Source organism: Delphinus delphis, chromosome 7 (genome assembly GCF_949987515.2).
Source record: "Delphinus delphis chromosome 7, mDelDel1.2, whole genome shotgun sequence".
Taxonomy (NCBI): Eukaryota; Metazoa; Chordata; class Mammalia; order Artiodactyla; family Delphinidae; genus Delphinus; species Delphinus delphis.
Window position 1 is genome coordinate 35,145,499 of NC_082689.1, and position 14,616 is coordinate 35,160,114.

General features: G+C 42.0%; 1 protein-coding gene across 3 annotated transcripts in view; it reads right to left on the reverse strand.

Annotated features, from left to right (window-relative positions):
- The window catches only part of SPATS2L (spermatogenesis associated serine rich 2 like), a 169,436-nt gene that overhangs the window by 87,894 nt on the left and 66,926 nt on the right, over positions 1-14,616 (reverse strand). For 2 of the 3 annotated variants that reach the window (XM_060016347.1, XM_060016345.1), the window contains exon 1: positions 7,993-8,138. The exons of the other annotated variant lie outside the window; for it this stretch is intronic. The gene's annotated coding sequence lies outside the window, so the exon portion shown is untranslated. Of the gene's footprint in view, positions 1-7,992; positions 8,139-14,616 lie in introns of those variants that run through there. 3 annotated transcript variants of the gene reach the window in all.

Below are 14,616 nucleotides of genomic sequence, written 5' to 3' on the forward strand. Positions count from 1 at the left end.
TCTTCCGGACACATCTACTCCTGCCATTATACATGTGTGAAATCTGACAGAAAAAGCGTTTTGTTTTTGTTTTGCTTTGATGTCTAGGATTTGGGTGTGCAGCATTTTCTAAAGCTGGAGTGTTATAATCTATAGAGAAATCAGGGAGGAATTCCACAGAGGACAGAAAATTTCTGAGATCTGAGTAAGTGGCAGTACTGAATGGTGAGCTAGATTCATAGGAATATATATATTTCCTTGGCAATTCCCTTTCTCATTGCTTCGGCGTCTAAGTCAAGGAAGACTCTTCTTTGGTTGTGATGCCAGTAAGATTGATTACAATATTATTTTTATTGTGGAAGGAAAAGGCTGGCTGTGAGAGTAGAATGGGGCTATTACAGGTTCCTCAGATGGGAAGATAAGATAAAAATAATTTGTAAGGAGCTCTTCTTTGTCCATTTTACTCTTTATTTTCCCCCCGTGTGTTATCTCTACAGGCAATTCCTTCCAGCTGGATTCCGATGGCCTTTGCACATCAAGGCTTTCCACTGGCTAGTATGTAACAGAGAGATTGGGAAATCAGCTACAGCTCCAGTTATGGAAACTAAATGAAAGATTTCAATATAAATAGAAAATATATCTGATTTGCCTTAAGAATTAAGAATTTAAGTGGCTAGATAGTTACATTGGGTTCTATTGATAAGGACAAACAACGGGGACAAGGTTGACCTTCAGTGTCAAAGGCCCCTCCTGAGTGTCCACACCTCAGATTGGCACTAGCCCTTCCAGAATATTCAGAAGCACACCTCGCCCTGGCATGGCATCACATGCCCATTACCTTTCCTCTGGCTCCCTCGCCCCTAGGAAAATGAAACTGTGCTGTGCCCCTATTCTTCTCGGATTCTGTTCTCTGCTATGAACTATATCGGGACAGCCAGATCCACTTAATCTGAATCTCAACTGTTTAACTTAAATAGTTAAGGAACTAAAAAAAAAAAAAAAATAGTTAAGGAACTTTTCCTTTAAGAAACAATATATTGTCACCTCCTCCTAAATGACAGGCCCAGAGTTCAGCAACTTGAAACTCCATCCCTCAAAGCTGCAGACCCCCTGGGTTAACCCGAGAAGCCTTTGATGCTGTGAGTAAGTTGACATGTTTGGGGCCAACGGACCTCCTATTTCCTTCTCATCACGCTTGGTCACCATGCTTGATGGTCTATCTCTAACATAGCTTGATCTCGAGAGCTTTTAAGTCCATAAGAAAGGTACGACGATCTCTGACTTCTTGGGGGAGAACCTGTTTCTAATTCCTATTATCACTACAATTGTTCTTAGAACAGACCAATTACTGGGGCCTAACTATTCAAATCCACACATACATGTCCCATGCATATAAATAATCAATAGAAAATGAAGACAGACAGAAATACAAGTCCTGATATTGGTGCAACATTTTAATAGCTTAGGTATTGTTTGAAATGTTTTCCCTATAATTACATCTCAGCTTTCAGTAATAACATTACAAATATACATATACATCATCTAAGTTTTACATATATCCTAGAGAAAAATAAAGATCAAGGAAACTGTTGACTGAAATTTTATTTAGGAAATCTCAGACTGATCTCTCACCTCAGTTTAGATATATGTTCCATAGTCAGAAACTTATTAGGAAAGATGTCAATCCCAAAGAAAAGCATTTCACCATTTATCTATCACCAATATATCATCTATACACATCTCCAGTGTAAAATTAATAATCCACAACTATAGTTACCATCAAACTGAACTTACTTATGCAAAGATCTTAATAGGTATTAATGCTAGTCAGAAAATCTATTAGTTTGTAAAAAAGAAATATTCTTTATGAAAAATACACCTGAATAGTGCAAATTCCAGCACATACATTTGTTTCAGTATTTCTAATTAATACAATTCAGAGAAGTTTAATATATACCACAATCTGATCAACTACCAAACTAGGAGTTTAAAAAAGATATGTATATGTTTATATTTCTCATGCAATCATAAAAACTACAAAAAGTTAAAACAGTATATTGAAATGCCAATTGCTTTCTGACTTACCAATCTCCGTTTTCCCTCCTGTTTCACTATGTAGACAGTAATGAAGTTTCACTTTTGTTTCTCTGAAACCTATTACTGCTCTTAGACTGACTTTCCTGTTCTCAGATGTCATATGGCTTTTCTTGAATGGAATTTAGAGAGCCAGAGGAAATACATAAGAAAAAATTTAAAATAATGATTTTCACAATTTTTTTCAAGGTCATTTATGCAAAGTTTTCCCATTATAAAAAAACATAAAAATAGAGAATGCCAGTTGGTATGGGGGGGGAGGTGGAGGCCAGAAAAAAGAAACTTCCTCGGGTCATTTTCTTGCAAAGTCAGATTTGAATGCGGCTGGTCTGAACCAGAATGTCCTGGGAGCGTAAAATACATCCTGGATTTCAAAGGCTTGCTACAGAAAAGGAATGTAAACTGTCTCAGTAGATTTTTATGTCAGTTGTGTATTGAAATGATAATATTTGACATGTTGAGTTAAATAAAATATAACATTAAAATTAACTTCACCCATTTCTTTTTACTTTTTTAATGTTACTACTAGAAAATTTTAAATGGCCTATGTTGCTTACATCGTACTCCTACTGGAAACTGCTGTCCTAGAGCAGTGGCTCTTAAAGTGGGATTCCCAGAGAAGCAGCAACAGCAGCATCTGGGAACTTGTTAGAAATGTAAATTCTCTGCCCCTCTCCAGAAGGAGTGGATCAGGAAGCTCTGGGAGGGGGGCACAGCAGTCAGTGCTCTAACCCGCCCTCCAGGGCATTCAGACACACGCAAACCAAACTGTGAGAACCACTGCTTTATAGTCTCTGGCCTGGGAATAATAAGAATGGGCCACTTCCTTGATCCCAATCACCACACACAACAAACAGATTCTCCAGATGCCTAGATGGATAAATGGGTGGGGAGCTAGTTTCGTTAGGGAATGGTCTTTTCACCAACATATTAATAATAATAATAATATGGAGCACTTAGATTGTGCCAGGCACTCTGCTAAGTGCTTGACACATATTTATCCATTTAACCCTCATACCCCCCATAAAGTAGGAACTGTGATTATCTTCATTTCATACACGTGAAAGCTGAGGCACAGAGGTTCAGTAACCAACCCGGGGTCCCACGGTAAGTGGCAGGGCCAGGACTCAACCCCAGGCAGTCTGAAGCTCTGGAGCCCAGAGCCATTGGGCTGATAGCACCTCAAAAGCATCATGAACAAGTCACGGGGCTCATTGTATATGAATTGCAGTAAGAACTCTGCAAGGAGAATAAAACCGGTCCCGGGTGTTGCCTTCTGCAGCCGGTCAGGCATGTGATGTATGCTCTGTACATTCGCAGGGCACACAGACTGCAGAGCAAAGCACTAAACTCTCACAGGAATGGGAGGGAATGTACCTGTTATAAAGAGATGGCTGTTTTCCTGCGGCTTCTACCTCAGATGAGAATGTTAGAAGCTTCATTTAGTGGGCCCTTGACCAACAAGCTGCTTTCCTGGTCCTACAACGTTGCCCAGAGGCTCCAGGACGTTTCAGGGTCTAATGTTTAACTACTCCATCTTTCTAAGCTAAAGTAATTAAAGTGCCTGTGTATTTGATTTTGGTACAGCCTAGACAGTGCTGTGATCACATAGATCCTGAGACATTTTCTCATGGCTGCCTCAGAGAGGAAGAATCGGGACTGATCTTGTGGGGAGGAAGTCAGTTATGCGATGTGATTGGAGAAGCAGCAAAAAGCCTCTCCGTCAAAACAGAGCGTCCCACAGTCTCCCAGAGAGCCAGCTCCTAACCTGGGGAAACTTCTTAAGAGAGGTCTACATTTTTACTCAGCTTATGCATTACCACCACCTCTGGAAGAAGGTGCAATTTCACACATTAATTTATTTCATTCTCTACTGCCATCATTTGGCCCTTAGCAGAGAGAGGTGCTCTGAGAGAATGGGAAACAGGACAGGGAAATTTTGACAGAGAGCTTGGGGAAGCCTGCACATCTGTTTATGTGGGCCACCATTTGCCCTGACGGAACATCGGAGTAAAGGTTCTAGATTGTCAGAGTATAGCACGAGGGCCTCAGGTATTCAGTTGCAGAAAAAGAGATTGGAGTTGGTAGAGGAAGAAAAATAAGTTTCCCTCTACCCTTTGAGTTCTTAGCTGGGACCCCTGTAATAAAAGATGAATACGTGAAAAACAAACAAATGTCTATTAACATGTATATCTCACATACACATGGGAGATACTCAGGGAAAAATGAAGAACTCCCCCGAGGTGGCCTAGAATTCAGGATTAAATACCATCTTAGCAGGAAAAGCAGAGGGGAGGATAAATGACTTTTAGGAAAGATGAATGGGCCCTTAGAAGAACAGATGGAGTTATGGTAGCTTGTGACAAAGTCTGCTGAGTGTGGTGTCCATTCTCTAGCCTCCCCTCCTGCGATGAAAGTCAACATCCTCCCTGGCTGGTGAAACTCCCGGGGAGGGAATTTATGACAACTGAGCTCCTTTTGGACGATCTGTCTTTAAGCAGAAAAGGGGAGTTCGGAGAAAGCCTCTTCCTGCATTTGCTGTTTTTCAAGTGCCCACACCTCACAATAATCAATACGCCAAAGCGGCATATTTGGGGTACCATGTCCTGAACCACCACTGCCGTATTCTGGGGTGGCATCTTCTCTAGCCTTCAGAGCACAGGACCTCTGTGGTCCTTTCCAGCTCTCAGGTATTCAAGTCTGTAAGGGCCCTGGAGGTGATGCAAGCCCTTAGTAGCCAGGGTAGCTGAAAGCTGAAAATTCACCTTAAAAATAAAATAAAATAAAAGACGTGGGTGCTGTCTCCCATGTACTAGGCTATTTCTCTGTAAAGATCACCTTTAAACTGGTCAAGGACTAACTGTCCAGTCCCCTAAGCACAGTCAAGGGCACTTACATGCCAACTGGAGAGGAAAACAGTGCTCCCTCTATAAAACTGGGACTTTGCCTAAATGTATCAATAACATCATATAGGTATTCTGTTGCTTAACTCTTCCATTGCCTAATCTTCTCTCTCTTCCATTTTGTGTCCTCTTCCCTTTCACTCCTACCTTAGCTGTTCCTTACCTGGTCTTGTAATTACTGAGGTCTCTCATAATCTAAGTACTTTAGCTCTTTTTTCTGTGGTTTAATCCCCACAGTTTAATAAAGGTTCATGTGCAGTGCCTCGCTCCTCGGAGGAAAGTTGCCTTAATTATTGGGAATGAAGACACATAAACAATGAAACAGAGAATAGTGACTGAAATATGAATTTCATATAAAGACTCTTACCTAAACTTTTTTGTTTAATTTGAAGGGGGGAAAAAATCTCAAGGTTGCATTTTTATTCAAAGACACTTCAGTGTTCTAAACCCACTGTTAGAACAACTTCACTGAAAAGCATTTTAAGGGCAAATGTCAGGAAAAAAAAATTTCACATTTAAAAGCCCTGTCTCTGCCCCTTTTGAAAAGCAGGGTTAGCCTTTGGTTTAGAAATGTCACTGCCTACTAAGTTCTTTGTGGGGGGAAGAAAGAAAATTGAATGTTTTCTTTAAACAGGTCATTAACAGTCAATACTGACTCGAAAAATCCTGCTTCCAGAGGCAGATAAAAGCTCCCAATCACTTAGGATATCACTTGAGCACATCTAGGGCAAGATGTGCTGACGCAAGCTTCAGACCTTTCTGAGAGAATATCTTGACTCAACAGCCCCGAGTGCTTGCGTAGGAAGCAGAGTCATCAGGACTGTGCGCCCTTGGACATGCTGCACACACAGTCGCCAGGAAGAGCACAACGCACGCTCTACGGCAGGCCCGGCTTTGCATTTTCCATCTTAGTACTGGCACACGCGTATGAGTGAAGATTAACCATTTTTGCATAAAGTGCCAAACCACCTCCCCAAGGCAGCAGAATGCAAACGGGCGGAAAAGAGCAAAGGACAGCTAAAATAAACGTGCAGATCTCAGGCACTGCGAGCACAGTGGGGGGGGGGGGGGGGGGCACAGGGGGAGGGCGCACGGCAGGCTCTATTAAGGCATTCATCTGCGGCCTGATTTCTCTATTTAATTTGAAATTATTTCATTGCATAGGTCTCTGACAGCTCGAGAATATAAATAAATGCCTTTTTCTAAAAGTGACCCGATGCTGGCTCCTGAAAGGCTCTGCTTCTGATTGCTGGGCTTTCAAGCAAACATGTGTTTCCATAGAGATGTGGGTGACCCGGGCCCGATGCAAGTACCCACTTGTATCAGCAATTCAATTATGCTCAGTTCTTTTAAGATGCGATGATGTCAGCTCAAGTCTTTAAAACAGGCCTATCCTCAGAGATGCCTCGGGAAAGGTGAAGTGGGCAGTGTTACAAGGTTCGGAAGAATAAATTCCACTCTCTCCAAGCACGCCATAATAGGCTCTCTCCCCACAGATCACACCGCCTTGCCCACCATCCCCTACTGCCGCCCGCAGAACAAATCCCAAACTCCAGAGGGGTTTAGACAAAAGACTAAGCACAGTTCTCCTTTACACCCCTGAGCACCAAACTACCTCACACCAACTCCCCAAATGTTGAAAAGGAAATACCATGCCTTCTCTTTCTTTTTTTCCTTTCCCCCAGCTCTTCAACCAGCGATGGCAATTCCTACACACAGGGCAATGTTTTTTATTAGTATGTGACAAACATTTACTAAACACCTACAATGTGCTGGGCTCTATGGGGAATGCTGGCAATGGTTACAAAATACCACTTATGCAACTCTTGCTGTATGCCCGGCACCTTCCATGTATGAACTCATTTAATTCTCATAAAGACCCTATGGAGTATGTCAGCCCTCATTTTATAGAAAAAGAAATGCCAGCATAGAGTCACACTGCCAGTAAGTGCCTGAGCTGAGATCTGAACTTGGACCTCCTGACTGCAGCGCTCCTGCCCCCAAAGGAGCTTAAACCCTCTGATGAAGACAGATATACAAGCAAAAACACAGAAAAGAGGAGGTGGGGAAGGAAATCAGCGTGTGGACTCTGGAAATTAGACTAGGAATTGACCTGGTTCAAGGCTCTGGGCAGAGCAATGCTGGTGCTGTGATCTGCCCAGCTGGCCAGTCTCACCCCAGAGACCGGGCTCCCCAAAGGGTTAGAGGTGGGCTTGCCATTAGAGGGGGTGGGCTGGAAGTGGAGGCTGTATACTTTTTTAAAAGATTTTACAGCAAATTTTGAAGGAAAACACTGATATTCATCTCCAAAGAAAACATGCACTGTGGTTCTGCACTATAGCTCTGGCCTGGCAAAGAGAAATCCTGACAAAACCTGGCAAACAAAAGCTCTACGTTCACAGCCAACTCTGGGCAAGCGCGCTCATCTGTCATGGAATAAACACCTGGTAAAGGAAGCCACGGTCTCTCCTGAGGATATTCTGGTTTCAAAAACCTCTGTTCTAAGGAACTCACAATATTCCTTGTTCATTAAGTCAGAACCCTCCTAGTAAACATTTAATGGTTTTCTCAAAGTAGCAGAGAAAGTCAGGTCCCTCCTACTTCCTTGAAACGTCCGTCACCGGCACTGGCTGAATCAAAACGGTCTGTGATGTTCTAACTTACGGGCACTGGCGTTTGCTGGGAGAGCAGTGCTAGGGAACTGAGGCAGAAGAGAACTACAGGCAGCCAGCCCCTCTCACGCCTCCTCCCCCCACCCAGTACTACTGCTCCTAAGCCTTTCCAACAAAATCCACCGCGACTCACTTGGTAAGTTGCCCTGGTGTTCCAAATCAGGGCTTCCAGTGCATGGCCTGACTGCCTTTTCTCGACAGACAGAAAAGCCCCGTCCCTGAACTGGCCACCTTTATCAACTTGCTTAAGTCATCTCAACAGCGAGGCAGGTGGAGTCAGAGACTGGGGTAGGTAGCAGGATCCTGGGGGTGGCTGAGGCCACCTGAGGCTCGGAGAGACTCACCTACTTCGAAAATACTTGTTTCCTTTTTGCAAAACTGTCCTGTGCTTTTGCCTTCGGGCCTCTGGTAGCGAATGCCCAGCTCTTCATTCTTCTCCTCTTGGGGAACGCATAGCTGTAAGACTGAACTTGCGAACTTTACACAGACTGCCCGGAGGCTAAGAGACAGTATGGGCTGGGACCGCATCATCGTTCCAAAGGTCAGTTCCTGAGAATGGGCGTCAGCTAAGGGCTTCTAATCTTCCAGTGACAGCAGTACAGGCAGATCAATCAATTAGCAAACATTCCTAGCACTGCACCCTGAGCCTTTCTCTCTCCCCTCCCCATTCTAAAACCTGTTCCTGGTTCTAGACTTAACCAGAGGCATCTGCTGGCCAATTTTATGCTAAATGAATAAGGTACTACTGTGTCCAGGGGTATATACAGTTTATTAGGGGTCATGCCCTCACCCAAAGGAATGAAGTTTTCATGGTGAATTTCACCAGGGAAAAAGCTAGTGTGAGGAGCATGGGAGTGGGGATAACCACTGGGCAGCAGAATGGAGAAGGCCTGTCAGGCCTGCGCCACCTACAGGCACCTTAGCCCTATCTATGTTTGTTTGCTGGTTTGATACCTTAAAAAAATTAACTTGTGGGCTTCCCTGGTGGCGCAGCGGGTGAGAGTCCGCCTGCCGATGCAGGGGAAATGGGTTCGTGCCCCGGTCTAGGAAGATCCCATGTGCCGCGTAGCCTGGGCCCGTGAGCCATGGCTGCTGAGCCTGCGCGTCCGGAGCCTGTGCTCCGCAACGGGAGGGGCCGCAACAGTGAGAGACCCACGTAATTAACTCGTAAATTCAACATGTTCTTAGAAAGGCACTATTTCTCTTTAGGGTCAGGCCTCTCACCCACCATCTTGCTCACCAGCCACAGGCAGTCAGCCCGGGAGCCCCTATAGCCAGCCCTGTGGCAGAGACATCTGCATTAATTACTGTGCCTCTGTCACCACCACACAGGATCTTGGGCCCCCAAATGATCACAAATAGGAAACACTGCCCATTTCTGCTATTCAGATTCTTCCTTATCCCCTTATGATAGAAAATAAGTAATTACCATTTACCAAGTTTGAATCTCAACTCTGCCTCTTACTGGTTTGGGGATTTGAGCAAGTTATTCAACCTTTCTACATCTTCATTTCCTCACAGGTAAACTGAGAATGATTATAGTAACTACCTCATGGGATAGTAATTTGGATGAAATGAGTTCATATTTGTAAAGCAATTAATGTGTGCTATGAAATAAATAAAAATAAATAATCTCATTCGATTCCTCCATAGCTTATGTGGTTGCTTTCCCCTCCATCCTCATTTTGCAGGTGAGAAACTAAGGTGGAAGAAGTTATGGACATGCATCTAGCCAGTGATGGAACTGGCCCTTGAAACACAACCTTCTGACCACAAGTTGCCCTCATCTGGATACACCTTTCCCTCACCATGGACACTGCCACCTTAAGGGAAGCCTAGGGCAATTCTAGAGAGGTGTGGGTAGCAGTCCAAGGCTGAGGCCTGACTGCAGCACTGCTGAGAGGGATAGAGACTTCCAGGGCTCAGTGTCCACAGGGTCATTTGTTTATCATGTTCTTAAAGTTTCAGCACAGGCAAAAGTGAATCCAAGACTATAATACCTCTTCCTTGTAGAATGGCTCAGAAACCCATGCCAGGTCACGGTTTCCTGTCTTGTGGCTACCAGATGTGGTCAGTGCTCTAGTGACCAAGTTCACAGCTAAGGTACTTGTCTTTAGAAGACAATAAGCAGTTATAACATGGAAAGAACAAAGTTCAAATAAAGTCTTAGAGCTAATAACAGAACAGCCTAAAAATTACAAAATCTCCTTTCATATGTGCTGATCTCAGGTAATTGTATCAAGATGGATAAAAGAGAGAATTAACATGATTTTAATGCCCTTGAATTTATTCTAATGCAATCACAGATAATAAAACTCATTTTGACCGTTTTATGATATGGTCAAAATTCTAGAGGTCATATTCACTGCCTTAGTGAATTTTATTTCAACTTCTAAATATAATAAAAAAATAGAAATGTGTCACCTGAAATATATGCTGTTTTGGGGAAATTAATAACTGTTTTTAAAGTGCTTCAAATATATGAGATATTAATAGATTTAATGAATCACAAAAAGAATTTCTTCCTTTTAAAAAGCCTGTCTCTGATCAATTCCATTTCTCCTTTCCCTTTTCCAAAGTACCTAGGAGAGTGCCTTTGACCTTTTAAATGTTCAATAAAGACATGTGGGAAAAGAGGAGTGAATGTCCTCTCATTTTATTTTTCCTTTCTTGGTTTCAGTGAGTCTTCAATATATATATATTTTTTTTCAGTGCGCGGGCCTCTCACTGTTGTGGCCTCTCCCGTTGCGGAGCACAGGCTCCGGACGCGCTGGCTCAGCGGCCACGGCTCACGGGCCCAGCCACTCCGCGGCGTGTGGGATCTTCCCGGACCAGGGCACGAACCCGTGTCTCCTGCATCGGCAGGCGGACTCCCAACCACTGCGCCACCAGGGATGCCCGAGTCTTCAATAATTTATTCCCCAGGTTTCAACATCTAGTACTGGAGTATCACTTTAAATGCCACCATTAAAACCAGCATTGTCAAATGCTGCTCTAGTCACATCGCTTTACACACCCTCCAATCCACTCCTTCTCCTCCTCCCCCCATATCTCCAACCCAGTAGTTTTTCAGTCATTCTCAGAGTCAAGGTCGAATCATGAGTGCTGAAGCCCTCTACATCTTCCTGTATTGGACCCTCCGTAGCCCATGTCTTTAACCAGGTAACATCCCCAACATCTCCTACTTATTTTATTTCTTAACTCAGAACCTCGTATTCGGGATAATCAGGTCACTAGGCTAGCCCTCTAGTTCCCCTGCACCAAAGCGTATGCTCTGTCTAAAAGAGATAGGCCAAAAATTTATCTTTTCTGTGGAATATGACGGGAAAAAAGTGGTTTCCAACCCAATGCTAAACACATTTAACCACTAACCTCACCAATATATACCCTGTAACTCCACCTATAGATAGGGATTTTTATTGCTGTTGACACACTTATGCACTCTATGGGTTCTTTGTAAACCTTCTCACGACCTGTCTGCTTATCCCTTTAGTTTACAGCAATCAAAGGCCTGCCTTAAAGCATACACCTTGCTCTGAGTCCCAGCCTGACCTATGGCTCAACTCACATTGGGGGAAGTTTGGAAGGTACCAAAGGCTTATGACGGTCTATAAGCCATAGCAATATGTAGTTTAATCTCTTCCAAATCATTTTTCTAAAGATTGAATGAATCGAAACTAGTTTTTGTACAGTAGTTCAAATATTGTACAGGTCTCTCAATTAAATATAATACCATATATTATTTCCCTTTGGAAGACTTTCTGTTAGTCATCCAATCTCCTTTAAAGCAATTCTGAGGTGTAAATGTATTAGGTTTTGATCACTTGTCTGATGAAAAAGATCCATCTCTCACAGCCTTGACTCCATTTATACCCATTCTTGGCAGACCGACAGAGACAAGCAATCAGAGTTGTCTGGTTTCTTACACTAATGTTAAAAATTTCATTACCTAACTATAGAACACGTCCTTTGAGTGTGCTTTCCATAGGTGGACACTGCATGTGCAGGGTTGTCCCTGTGGGAAATAAGACTCAATGCCTATTCTTGATGCGTGTATATTGTGGGGCATGGGGGATGTCAGAGCCAAGAGAAATAAGAATCTTAAATCATTCTGAAATGACTATAGCCATGTTTATAAAAGGGGCTTCTCGATGGGTGAGATGGTTTTAATTCAGGTGGGTTAATCAGAGAAGGCTTCTAGGAGGAGGTGTTCTTTTGCACTGCATTGAGGCAGTATTGCCAATGATGAGAATGGCATTTCAGGTAAGAGAAAGAGCAAAACTGAAACCTCTCTGGTGGAAACAAGTAAGTCATGCATGAGATCAGAAAGAAAACCCACCTGCGTAAGTGCACAGAAGTCATTCAACAAATATTTACTGGGAGTCCACTATGTGCCTTGACTAGGTGCAATGTGTTTAGCTAACTGTAACGCAGTGTAATTTTAAGATCGGCTCCTGAGGGAGATAAGATTAGCAGGCAGTAAGTAATTAGATGACATCAGAAGGCAGTATGTGAAAAGGTGTTAATGGTTTGGTTTCAATTATACACGTCCTGTTCATAATACAGCAAAGAGTTAACATCCTTCTTTCGTTTTCCTTTTAGAGAATGCGAGAGTTTCTGCCGAACCCCACACCAACTCCCCATCCCACTGTCAAAATAACCACACTGTCATTTTTGGTTACAAGGTTCTGAAATCAGACCCTATTTTCTCTGTTATTCTTGACATGCAGAATCAAACACTGGAGATATTTTTTTTGTTTTTTTAGCTATTTTAACACAATTCTTTGTCCTTATAGTTTTATAAAAACATAAGCTTTAATCTGACTAATATTAAAGGCCCCAAAACAAATAAAAGCTATGAAGCTGAGTTTCATTTAGCTCTAGGAGAGAAACTCATAAATTACATTAAAGACTTCATTTGGTTTTATTTTTTACCCGGAAGATGACCAACAGCTAATACTATGTAATTTACCAAACTCAGTCTTGAAAAAGAGATAACCAGACACTGAAAAGATGTTCCTGTTGTTTTACTAAATGCTTCTTTAAAAACAAGGAAGTCTTAAAGAGGAAAAATGTCTTTGAAAATTAATCTACTTTAAAAAAAAAATCTATTTCTGAATGGCTACCAGCCAGACTTAACTTGGTTTCATTTTTCATTTCAAGCTTTCAAACAATATCTGACTAGGCAGAATGAGACCTCTCTAGATACCTCATGGAAGAATAGTGTAAGGACTGAAGAAACACTACAAAGACGACCTAATGGTCACAGTTTTACTTTAGCTTTCAAAAAATCCTGAAGCTACGCTGCATGATGGGAAAAAGTAAATTTTGCTATGACAAAGCATTCCCCTTCTTCAAACCTGTGAATAATCAGTCTCTTGCTTTACAAAGACTTCTCACATCTGAAAACACTGCCATGACTTTAGTAAGAACTATCCTCTACTGAACACATTCATTCACTCATCCATTCATTCATTCATTCAGTATTCACTTAGCAAACACCTCTGAGCACCTCCTCTGTGCCAGGTACTGGCCTACATGATGGGGCTACAACGGTGAACCAAATGAAACCCCCTCAGGCACCACGCTGGATGATTTTATCTCTTTATGTCTATTTCCCTGAGTCCTCAGGATGCTCCTGCAAGGTAGGCATTATTATCGCCATTTTCTAGATGAGGGAACTAGGCGTACGGACGTTAAGGCCAAGATCCCAGAGCCAGTCAACAGCAAGGAGGGGACTCAACCTCTGGGACTGACTCCCAAGCTTGTGCTTATTCCACTAGTCTGCTGCCATTATTTTGGTTCAATGAAAATAAAGGGAATCGTCTGAAAATTATTTAGTGGGTTCATTCCAAATTAGAAACCTTAGTATTCCCTAGAATTAGAATAAAAAATGTAAAGCTGACTTGGTTAAAAAAGAAAGTCAAATGGGGTGGAAAATTATGAATGGGAAGAAGAACAATGTTTTTAAATTTTGCTCTAAGATTGCATTTTGTTGATAATCACACTGTACATCGGTCATAATGAGCCTATATTAAAGGAAACTCCCAAGACTTCCTCATTTGATCTATTAGTAAGTCCCATCTCCCCAATCTTTACTTTTGCAGTTGAGTTATTTGGAACTTAAGTGTATGAGTTTATATTTGACTCAAATTAATTTTATCTTTATTCATCTGGCTAATTTTTCCAGTCTATTAGAGTTTTTTTTTTTCTTTTTTTGGATACCAAATCTATAACTTTACAATTTTAGCTATACATATCACTTTGGTCATCCACAATTTAATGGACATCATTTATGTAACTTATGCCACTAATTAAACAGTCTGGGCTTGAATGGCAGCTCTGCCACCTAAGAACAGTGTGACCTTGAGGAAGTTACTTCAACTCTCTGTGTTACTCATTTATAAAGTGGAGATAAATATAGCAACTGCATAGGGATTGTTGTAAGGATTAGGTCCCATTTGTTTTTGTTTTTATTTCCATTACTCTAGGAGGTGGATCAGAAAAGACCTTGCTGTGATTTATGTCAAAGAGTGTTCTTCCTATGTTTTCCTCTTAAGAGTTTTATAGTGTCCGGTCTTACATTTAGGTCTTTAATCCATTTTGAGTTTATTTTTGTGTGTGGTGTTAGGGAGTGTTCTAATTGCATTCTTTTACATGTAGCTGTCCAGTTTTCCCAGCACCACTTACTGAAGACACTGTCTTTTCTCCATTGTATATCCTTGCCTCCTTCGTCATAGATTAGTTGACCATAGGTGTGTGGGTTTATCTCTGGGCTTCCTATCCTGTTCCATTGATCTATATTTCTGTTTTTGTGCCAGTACCATATTGTCTTGATGACTGTAGCTTTATAGTATAGTCTGAAATCAGGACGTCTGATTCCTCGAGCTCTGTTTTTTTCCCTCAAGATTGCTTTGGCTATTCGGGGTCTTTTGTGTCTCCATACAAATTTTAAGATTTTTTTGTTC